Here is a 12017-nt window from a genome sequence, read left to right on the forward strand (position 1 = left end):
ATTCATTGAGTATTCTCTTGTCTTGTTACTTCCTCCAATTGTTTCAGGGATAAATTCCATCTGTCCAACTGACCAACCTGTCTATATCCCCCTGTACTTGAGACCATGTTCCTCACTCTTAACCACCTCACCATCTGCAAACTTAATTATCATTTTGCTTCCCCAACACCCCCCATTCTCATTTATAGTGCTCATGTATATCACAAACAATAATGGACACAGTACTGTGTCCCGTATTATCCTACTGAACACTGACCTCCAGTAACTCAGTCTTCTGCAATCACTCCGTCTCCTACCATTCAGCCAGTTTAGATCCAACTTGCCAAGTTATCTTGGATCTCTTGAGCTCTCACCTTTATCAGTTTCTCATGTGGGACCTTGTCTGGGTTTTGCTGGAATCCATCGAAACAAATCAAGAATAACATCCTGATGAATCTCCTCTACACACCCTCCAGTGCAGTCACATCCATCCTATATAGCGTGGTTACCAGAACTGCAGACAGTACTTCAGCTGTGGCCTAACCAAAGTTTTGTACAGCTCCAACATAACCTGCCTGCTGTTATAATCTATGCTTTGACTGATAAGGGCAAGTGTCCTGTATGATTTGTTAACTATCCTACTAACCTGTCCTGCCACCTTCAAAGATCTGTGGGCAGGCTTGTCAAGATCTCTTTCTTCCTGTGACCTTCCTAATGTTCTGCTAATATTTCCTTGTCACTTGTTCCATTTCTCAGGGTGAAATTCCTTCTGCCACTGATCTGCTGATCCATTTATATCCAATCCATTTATATCCCCTGTAACCTAACATCATCTTCCTCACTGTCAGTCACCTGGCCAATACTTGTGTCATCTGCAAACTTATCTCTTTGCACCACCCCTTGAATGTTCTTATCTACATAATTTATGAATATCACAAAGAATAAGGAACCCAGCTACTGCACACCAGGCTCCAGACATACACATCACTTTCCACCATAACCCTCTGTCTCCTGTTAATAAGCCAATTTTGGATCCAACTTAATCATCTTTATCAGTTTCCTATGTGGGATCTTGTCAATTGCTCTGCTGAAATCCATATAAACTACATCAGCTCCCCTACCCTCATCAACACATTCAAAATTCAACCAGATTTGTCAAGCATGATCTCTCTGACAAAGCTGGCCTTTCTAAATGGAGACTAATTTTCTCTTCCACTATTTTCTTTAATAATTTCCCTACCACTGATGTACACCTCACTGATCTACAGTTCTTCGGTCTATCTGTACGACCCTTCTTGTCAAGTGGAACCATACTAGCTGTCCTCTAGTCTTCTGGCACCTCCACTGCAGCTGGAGACCATTTAGAAAGTTGGGTCAGGGACCTTATTATTTCCTTCCTTGTCTCCCACTGGGATACAACTCATACAGCTCGGCGAGCAAGTCAACAACCTCATGCTTCAGTGTAATACTGCCTCGGATGCAACTCATCTGGACTTGGGCATTTGTCCACATTTAAACCTGCCAAAACCACCACACTATCTTGTTTCTTATATAAATCTGCTCAGGAACTTCACAGATCATCTCAAATTCTATACTTGCATCCTCCTCCTGAGCAAAGACTGATGTGAAATCCTCATTTAATGCTGTACTAATGTTCTCCAGCTTCACTACAGATTGCTCCCTGGGTCCCCTAATGGCTCTCATCTTTCCCTAATTATTGTCTTCCCCTTTGATATAATTGTAGAATGTTTTGAGATTCTTCTGAATTGTGCCTACCATCGTTTATTCATGCCCCCTTTTTGTTCTCTTAATGCCCTTGCACTTTCTTTGTTAATTTAGGCCATTTGTTGTTTTGTTTCCTTTGTGTTTGTTATATGTCTCTCTTTTCCAGTCCTGAATATTCCTGGTCATCAGGGTTCTGCTCCTATAATTGCAAACTAAAAGGAATATGCTGGGTTTCTACTCTCTCCAGTACCTTCTTGAACACTTCCCACTGTTCTGCTGTAGAATTACCCTCAAGTAGCTGTTCCCAGTCTATTTTGGACAGATCCTGCTGCCTTTTAACAAGATGTACCTTTCCTCAATCCAAAACCCTTGTTTGTTTTGCTGACCATCTTTCCCATAACAAAGTTAACACGTATGGTGGTGTGCCTGCCATCTCTGAAAATACATCTCCACTGTCAACTCAAACACCTCTCTGACTTTGTTCCCCAGCTTTAGGTCTAGCACTGCACCTCCCAAATAGAACCACCTACATGTTGTTATAAAAAGCTCTCTTGTACACATTTCAAGAAATATGCCCCTCTCACTCCTTTACACTATGACTATCCCAATTAATATTGACGTAGTTTAAATATTCTTCCAGGAGACTGTCCCAAATATACTGAATTCTTCCTCTTGGCTACTTCTGCCAAAATGATTTTCCCAATCTATATTAAGATTAAAGTTAACTATGATTAACATACTGGCTTTGTTACGTGCCCTCATTACTGTTAGGGGTTCGATAGACTACTCCTACTAAAGACTTTTCTCGCTTTTTATTTCTTACCTCAACCCATGTAGATTCTACATCATCCAGTCCAAGATTATTTCTTGTGATCCATACCATACCAAATCAACAATGCTATCCCACCATACTTTCCTTCCTGCCCATCCCTTTGAAAAGTCACACAATCCTGAATATTTAGTTCTCCGCTTTGTTCTTCCTGTAACTGTGTCTCCATAGTCGTTATCAAATCATGCCCATTTTTTCCTCCTTTGGTCCCTATTCTGTTGCTATTGTTGTTATAAAGTCTTACAACATTGAAACAGACCCTTTGGCCCAACTTGTCCATGCCTACCAGGTTTCCTAAACCTAAACTGCTGGTCCAATTTGCCTGCATCTGACCCATATCTGTTTAACCTTTCCTATCCGTGTACCTGTCCAAATGTATTTTGTACACTATGTGGTTCTGCATGTCACGGGGATGGGGTCTTTGGTCCTTGTGAGGGTTTGTTGTAGTACAACAATACCAACCAAGGACTGCCAAAAACATTTCATCGGCCAGACCAGAAGGAAATTAGCCATCGGGATACACGAACGCCACCTAGCAGCAAAATAACACGACGGACTTTCCCTCATTTCAGTACACTCTGACAACGAAGGCCATGAATTTAACTGGGATGATGTGACCATCCTAACTCAAGCCAACCATAGGCACTCATGGGAATTCCTAGAGGCCTGGTTGTCCACCTATAATACAATCAATAAATCTGTGGACTTTGGCCGCATATACAAACCCTTGCCAAAAAAAACCCAGAAATGACACAAAACACCTTAACAGACCGGATCATATAAATACCAAGAGGAGTAGAACAACATCACTTCATCGGAGGCCGTACTGATGATGTTACCTAGCATGGTAGCGAAACGTCTGAACTGCACCTAGCCAGCTCGGCGAGCAAGTCAACAACCTCATACTTAAGTGTAATTTGGACAAGCGTTGTACGTGGGCAATGCATGGCAAATGCACTATTATATGAATATTTGTGAGATTATCCAGTTTGGGAGCAAAACAGCAAGGCAGCTTAATATCTGAATGGCTGTAAACTGAGAGAGGGGAATGTACAATGAAACCCGAGTGTCCTTGACCACCATTTGCTGAAGGTATGCACAGGTGCAGCAGGTGGTCAAGAAGGCATATGGTATGTTGGCCTTTATCGTGAGAGGATTTGAGTACAGGAACATAGATGTTTTGCTACAATTATTCAGGGCCCTGTTGAGGCCACGCCTGGAATACTGTGTGCAGTGTTCGTCTCCATATCTGAGGAGGGATGTTGTTGCTATAGAGAGATTACAGCAAAGGTCTATCAGAGTGATTCCTGCAAAAGCAGGACTGACATAACAGGAGAGATTGAATCGGTTAGGATTATATTCACCAGAGTTCAGAAGAATGGGGGTTATCTCATAGAAACCTACAAAATCCTAACAAAACTAAACAGGGTACATGCAAGAAGGATGTTCCTAATGATGGGGGAGACGAAAGCCGTGAGTCACAGTCTAAGAATATGGGATAAACAATTTAGGACTGAGATGAGGAAAAGTTTCTTCACCCAATGAATGGCTAGCCTGTGGAATTCACTACCACAGAAAGCGGTCAAGACCAAAATATTGTATGATTTCAAGGAGTTGGATATAGCACCTGGGGCTGAAGGGATCAAAGAATTTGGGGAAAGCTGGGAACAGGCTACTGAGTTGGATGATCAGCCATGATCATAATGAATGACGGAGCAGGCTCAAAGGGCCAAATGGTCAACTCCTGATCCTATTTGCTATGTTTCTATATACCTTTGTAGCCTCCTTCTATTCACTTGACAACTTAAATTCCTGCCTACCTACCTTTGTGTTATCAATAACTGTAATAAACATACCTTTGGCCCCCTTCATCTAAGTAATTTAAGTCACTTGTTAAAAGTAGCTCTTAACAGTGTGGCACACTACTTATTACATCTTGCCAACCATTTATACCCATTCTGTGTTTCCTGTATGCTAGACAATCTTCTATCCATGCCAATCTGTTACCCCCAAAAGTATGAGATTTTATTTTCCACAATAATGTGGCACTTATTCTGGAAATCAATGTACAGTACATCACTTGTTCCTTCCTCAAAAAACTGGAACAAATTGGTTAAACATGATTTCTCTTTTGCATCACCATACTGATGCTTGGTTACCTTGAACTTTTCAAAGTGTCCTCCTATAACATCTAAACTTATAATACAGATGTTAAGCTGATTGTCTTGTAGTTTCTTGTTTTCTGTCTCCCTTTTTTGAATAAAGGAATCATTACATTTACTGTAGTTTTAAGTTTCTGTAACTTGTGAGGGGATTTCCTCCTCTATCTCCTCCCACAATATGGTGGACTATGGCAGATATGCAGTATCATCATAGCTTATATATGTAACTCAATTAGATTTTGTCTTTGATCCGTTAAGTAAATCAACCCTCTCCAATTATAATGTTTGATAAAAATGTTAACTAATTATTTTCTCACGAATTATTTTCCTGAAATACCTTATTGCCAGAAACACTAATCCCAAATCCTCCCCTTCTTTGAGCCACATCTCAGTTTTTGACATCATATATTATTCTATATGCCAACTGTGTCTGCAGCTGCAAACCTTATTAAACACACCCTGCACACTCACATACTGCACTTTGATCCCACTTGACTCTGCTTCACATTTGACCCTCCTACTTTTAAATTAGTCTTTACGTTAGTTTTACTTACCTTCCTCGATTCTCTGTGCACATTGGGTAGGGTATTCTCCCTCAATTCCAGCCAGAAACTGAGGTGGCTGGGCAAGCTCAAAAAATAGCACCACTGATCAACAAACTGGTTTCCCAGCTCCATACCACTTCCTGGCTCTTTTCCCAGAGATGGGCTTCAGGTGGAAGGCAGAGGAGGTCTGAGCACAGCATTTCCCACCTCACGCCCTTCCTCTCTCCTTCCCCCACACCTAAAACAATAAGAACATAAGAACTAGGAACAGGAGTAGGCAATTCAGCCAATACAATCATGGCTGATCTCATCTCAGCCTCAACTCCACTTTCCTGCCCGTTCTCCACAACCATTTAACCCACTACTCAATAAAAACTTGGTATATCCCCACTTTAAATTTATTCAATGTCCCAGCATCCACCATATTCTAGGGTAGTGAATTCCACAGATTCATGACCCTTTGAGAAATAATTTCTCCTCACTTCTGTTTTAAATCCGCAACCCTTATCCTAAAACTTTGACCTCTCGTTCTAGATTGCCCCACATGAGGAAACATCTTTTCTATGTCTACTTTATGAATTCCCTATAACATCTTATATCCCTCAACTAGATCTCCTTTTATTCTTCTAAACTCTACAGAATACAGACCTAAACCTCTCAATCCCATTTCCTAAGACAAACCCCTCAACCATAAGATCATAAGAAAAGGAACAGGACCGGACCATTTGGCCCCTAAAGCCTGCTCCACCATTGAATAGGATCAAAGCTGATCTGATGTTCCTCACATTCACTTTGCCCATACTCCTTGATTCCTCTACTGATTAATAATTTATGTGCCTCATCCTTAAATATAAACATAACTCTCCCCCCAGATCTCTATGGTAAAGAGATCCAAATATTGTCAACCCTCTGAGAGGAGAAATTCCTCCTTGTATCAATCGTAAATTGGTGCCCCTTTCTTCTGAGATAATGCCCTGTGGTCTTAGACTCTCCCAAGAGGGGAAACATCCTCTTAGCATTTACCCTGCCAAGCTACTTAAGGATCCTTTATGTTTCAATGAGATCACCTCTTATTCTTTTAAACTCAAGTGAGTCCCAACCTGTATAGCTTTTGCTCATAAGACAATCCCTCCACCAAGGATCATTCTCGTGAATCACCTCTGAACTGCCTCTAATGAAATTATATCTTTCCTTGAATGAGGTGTCCAAAACTGCTCACTGTATTCCAGATGCAGTCTGACCAGCACCTTGTACAGTTTCATAGAACATAGATCAGTACAGGCCCTTTGGCCCACGATGTGCTGACCTGTCCTACTCTAAGATCAAACTACCCCGCATACCCTACATTTTACTATTATCTATGTGCCTATCCAAGAGTCGCTTAAATGTCCCTAATATATCTGACTCCACTACCACTGCTGGCAGTGCATTCCACGCACCCACCACTCTCTGTGTAAAGAACCTACCTCGGACATCTCCCCTATATCTTCCTCCAATCACCTTAAAATTATGCCCCTCGTAATAGTCATTTCTGCCCTGGGAAAACGTCTCTTGCTATCCACTCTATCTATGCCTCTCATCATCTTGTACACCTCTATCAAATCACTTCTCATCTTTCTTCGCTCCAATGAGAAAACCCCTAGCTCCCTCAACCTTTCCTCATAAGACCTGCCCTCCAGTCCAGGCAGCGTCCTGGTAAATCTCCTCTGCACCCTCTCTAAAGCTTCCACATCCTTCCTATAATGTGGCAAACAGAACTGAACACAATATTCCAAGTGTGGTCTAACCAGGGTTTATAGAGCTGCAGCAAAACCTTGCGGCTCTTAAACTCAATTCCCCTGCCAATGAAAGCCAACACACCATACGCTTTCTTAACAACCCTACCAACTTGGGTAGCAACTTTGAGGGATCTGTGGACGTGGACTCCAAGATCCCTCAGTTCCGTCACACTGCCAAGAATACTGCCAGTAACCCTGTATTCTGCATTCAAATTTGACTTTCCAAAATGAATCACTTCACACCTTTCTGGGTTGAATTCCATCTGCCACTTCTTTGCCCAGCTCTGCATCCTGTCAATGTCCCATTGCAACCTACAACAACCCTCCACACTATCCACAACTCAACCAACCTTCATCTCATCGGCAAATTTACTAACCCACCCATCCACTTCCTCATCCAAGTCATTTATAAAGATCACAAAGAGCAGAGGTCCCAGAACAGATCCCTGCGGAACACCACTGGTCACTGAGCTCCAAGCTGAATACTTGCCATATACTACCACCTTCTGTCTTCTATTGGACAGCCAATTACTTATCCAGACAGCCAAGTTTCCCTGAATCCCATGCCTCCTTACTTTCTGAATGAGACTACCATGGGGAACCTTATCAAATGCCTTGCTAAAATCCATATACACCACATCCACTGCTCAACCTTCATCAATGTGTTTTGTCACATCCTCAAAGAATTCAATAGGGCTTGTGAGGCATGACCTGTCCCTCACAAAGCTATGCTGACTATTTCCAATCAAACTGTGCTTTTCCAAATAATCATAAATACTATTTCTCAGAATCCTCTCCTTTCACTAAGACTTCCGTACTCTTATAATCTAACCCCTTGAAATAAGGGCCAACATTCCATTAGCCTTCCCGATTATCTGCTAGCTTTCTGCATTTTGTGCACAAGTACACCTCAAATTCTTGTGTTGCATCTTTCTGCAGTTTTTCTCTAATTAAACAATATTCCATTATTTTGTTCTCCCTTCCAAAATGAACAACTTCACATTTTCTCATATTATACGCTATTTGCCAACTTTTGCCTACTTACATAATCTATCAGCATCTCTCTGTAAACTGTTTGTATCCCTCTCACAACCTGTCTTTCCAACTATTTTGTGTCATCTGCAAATTTGGCAACAGTACATTCGCTTCCTTCCTCCAAATCATTAATATATATTTGTTGCAGTCCCAGCACTGATCCCTTTGGAACCCTACTGGTCAAGGGTTTCCAACCTGAAAAAGAATCCCTTATCCCCACGTGTTGTTTCCTGCCCATTAGCTAGTTCTCTATCTATGCCAATATACTACCTCCAACACTGTGGGCTCTTATCTCTGGAATCAATCTAGTGAACGTCTTTTGAAATGCCTCCAATCCAACTACATCCCTCAAGTAAGGACACCAAAATTGTGTGCAACACTCCAAGTGTGGCATTACACAGTTGCAGCCACACTTCCTTAATTTATACAGTACTCCTTTAGGAAAAAATGCATGAGGTCACCCACATCCCTCTGCAATGAAGCACTCCTGAGGTTTCTCTACATCTATCAAAGCCTTCTTCTAGTCCAGGTGTGCAATGTCTACAGGATCTCCATTATCCACATTGCTTGTTACATGTTCAAAGAATTCTTGCAAATTGTTCAAACAAGAGGTGACTTAGCACTGAAAGCCATTGTTTACGTAAGCTCTAAAAATGTTTGAGAGTGAGTGTGCCTATTTTGAGACACATTCTCCCTCACTTACTTGCTGTTATGGCATCCTGCTGTGGATTTCAAGCTGCAAGGCCTTTTATTGGCCTCCAGCAGAGAGGCCACCCACTGTCCTTAATTGGATGGTGAGCCTGCCCTGTCACTAATCGTTGACCACTCCAGGGAAAATCACATTGATCAAATGTTTTAAGATGTGTGTTATGTTACAGAGTGTACATGGAATTTTGTAACATAGGAACTGGTGGGCTATATTCCCTGTAAGATACATGCATACACATTCGTGCATCAAAAGAAAACTTAAGCACAATACACAGCTACAAAGCAAAGACCTTCTGTACCTATCCGTATACTATATCACACAGTTGATTCCACGGCATGAGAGCTCCAGACTTCTGACTGAAAACAAGTCATGTATAGGGAAACAGCAGGAGGTTGGCTTGGGGAACAGGAGAGGGCAGAACACAACTTGAAAGTTCAGGAGCAGGGAATTCACAGTTTACAGTGACCAGAAGGATCAGGTAGCACGAGCGTACCTGCGGGAACAGGTGGCCATTCTAGAAGGACATAATACAAACAGCAAGTCACATTTTTCTTTTTCTTATTTTTAAAAACTTTGTTTTCTTGACAAGAATAAAATATGTCCAAGAAAAACAAAGACGTCTTCAAAAAAGTAAATACTGTAATATTTCTAAAAGGAATGGCTTTCCAAGATAATTGAAACCAAAATGCCATCTTCAGTGCACAAACACAAGGTACAAATTGGTGATATTTTCATTTATTGCGACACTAACGATATCTTTTGCAGTATTTGATCTAAAGCAAATACCAGATGCGGGTGCAGAGCAAGTGTGGGCTGAGTCCTGGACGCGAGTCGCGGCTGGAGCAGGAGCAGATCGATTGCGGGCCAAGTCCCGAACGCCAGCATAGCATGCACGGGCCAAGTCCCAGAGCAGCAGCAGACCGTACGTGGACTGAGTCCTGGAAGCCAGTCATGGGCCGCAGCCCAGAGTCCAGAGCAGAGCGATTGTAGGCTGAATCCCAGAAGTGAGTCGCAGGCCGGAGCCTGGAGCGGGGAACAGAGCGAGTGCGGGCTGAGCTGGGAGCCAAGTCATGGCCACAGCAGGTGCAGAGTGAGCCTAGGCCAGCTGGGGGAACAAGTCCTGGATGCATGCCAGCGCATGGAGGCAGCGAGGCCTTGTGTTGTAAAGCCCAACAGGCATGGACTCAGTGAAAAAAGGACTATAACTTGAGTACTTTAAAAAGAATTTTTATGTTCATTCTGGACTATTTAGACTGTATTCCCATGCCAGTCTATTTTCTTTTTCACTATTTCAACTCTGTAACAACACTTACAGTATCTGTGCCTAGGTTGCTTGTACCAAACATGGTGCCGAGAGGTGACATTACAAACTTTACTGCACATGACAATAAAGGCTATTCTATTTTAAAACTGGAATGCGAGTCCAGCCTCAAGTAAGCAGTGGTAAGAAGTAGTACAGTTGCAGATTAGACTATCTAAAGTGGCATTTGAACCAAAATGTGCACATATGTTTTCATAAATTAAAGCAAAATCAAAGGATGGCATATTGTGAATGCTTACATAAACACAAGATCAGAGCGGAGGGCTGATATGGTGAAAGGTTTAATTGGTAATGTTGCACTCACAGTAAAGATGAATGTGTCTATGCTTTACATGCAGGATATTCATGATCATGGGGCAAAACATACATCAATTACTGAGAGATGGCACAACAACAATCATGCCTTTGAATTTGTGGAGTACATTAACTTTTCACACAGAAACAGGTCCCGCATGAATTATACAAACCGCATTTTCATTCATTCTAAGTAGTTGAAAGTATAGACATTTTGGTGCAAAATATACTGATTTTGTACATCAGGTATTGACTAGAATCTGAATTTGTTTCCACAACTGGGTTTGCAGAAATTTTAAAGCTGATTGCTTCTGACTGAATCTCCATTATGACAGCAATCACACAACTTTATAATAAATGTGACCTTGATTTACAGCAGATGGTGATGTTTACATCAGACAGCTTTACTTATGCTTGAAAAGAAAAAATGGAAAACAAGCATGCTGCCACTTAAAGTCAAACATTTGTTGGAACAGCATGGCTTTGCTCACACAGAAGATCTTGGAATGGATGACGCTAAGAAGCAGATCTCAATTATGCATGATATTGAATTGTTTCGAAGATCAGTGTATACAATGATCATAAGGTTATCTGTAAAGAAAGGACAAATCAAAGAATTTTGCACACTCACAGAATGTGATGCAGTGGCATTTTGATCTGTGAATGAAGTGAGGTGGCTGTCAAGACACTTTGCAGTAAATGTACTCATGCAAAACTGCAATGTTTTGATGGAGTACTGCACAGGGTAAATGGATAAATACAATGATCCAATAAACAAATATTGCCTGAAAATTATCACAAAGCCATGATATTATGTTCCATTGGAAATTCTGAATGATGTTCTTGGTGAATTTGTGTCACTGTGCAAATTTTTTCAGAAAAGCTGTTAGACCACAATTGAAGCTAACTAGTTTGCAAAGGCCAACATTTACAAACTAAAGGCTCAGTATTTAGGTGAACATTTTTAAATGGAGTTAAGGTGGTCTTGGCTTCTCCAGATAGTGATGTTGGCACTGCTGCAGTCCTTTGAGTTATTCAATTGCACATGACCTGGATAGCAGATTTTCAGAAGAGGAATAACTGGAGTGGCATGCATTTATCATGCGGCAATTGCCAAGACAACCGACTACTAATTTGGCAAATACATTATCTGTGACCGATATCGAAACATTCCACTCATCCCAAGCTATTAAGAAAATGTGATCATAAAGATCTGTGAACAATACTGCAATTTCAAATTTATGGCTATGGAAAAATTCAAGATTTGTTCCATTCAGACATTTAGAGATTTGGTAAACTTTGCCTAAAAGATGAACCGTTTCAAGAAATTTCTGTTCTTCTGGACATTGATTCGACATTTCAAGCATTATGTATCATGAGCACAGATTTAGCCTCTTGAATTTGATGAGATTTAAATCCTGAAATAGACCACTTAGATACAATCATTCAAATTAAGTTGTACATTTCATCTGGACAAATTATCAATCTGAATGTGATATAAAATTATTGGGCAGAAAATAAAGATAGGCATGAAAAGCTTCCAAAGGAGTGGAGAAATTACAAGCACAATATAGTGTGGAGCTGGAGGAGCACAGCAGGTCAGACAGCATCAGAGGAGCAGGAAAGTTGATGTTTTGGGT

The sequence above is a fragment of the Rhincodon typus genome, chromosome 14 (assembly GCF_021869965.1).
Source record: "Rhincodon typus isolate 14 chromosome 14, sRhiTyp1.1, whole genome shotgun sequence".
NCBI classification, from domain to species: Eukaryota; Metazoa; Chordata; class Chondrichthyes; order Orectolobiformes; family Rhincodontidae; genus Rhincodon; species Rhincodon typus.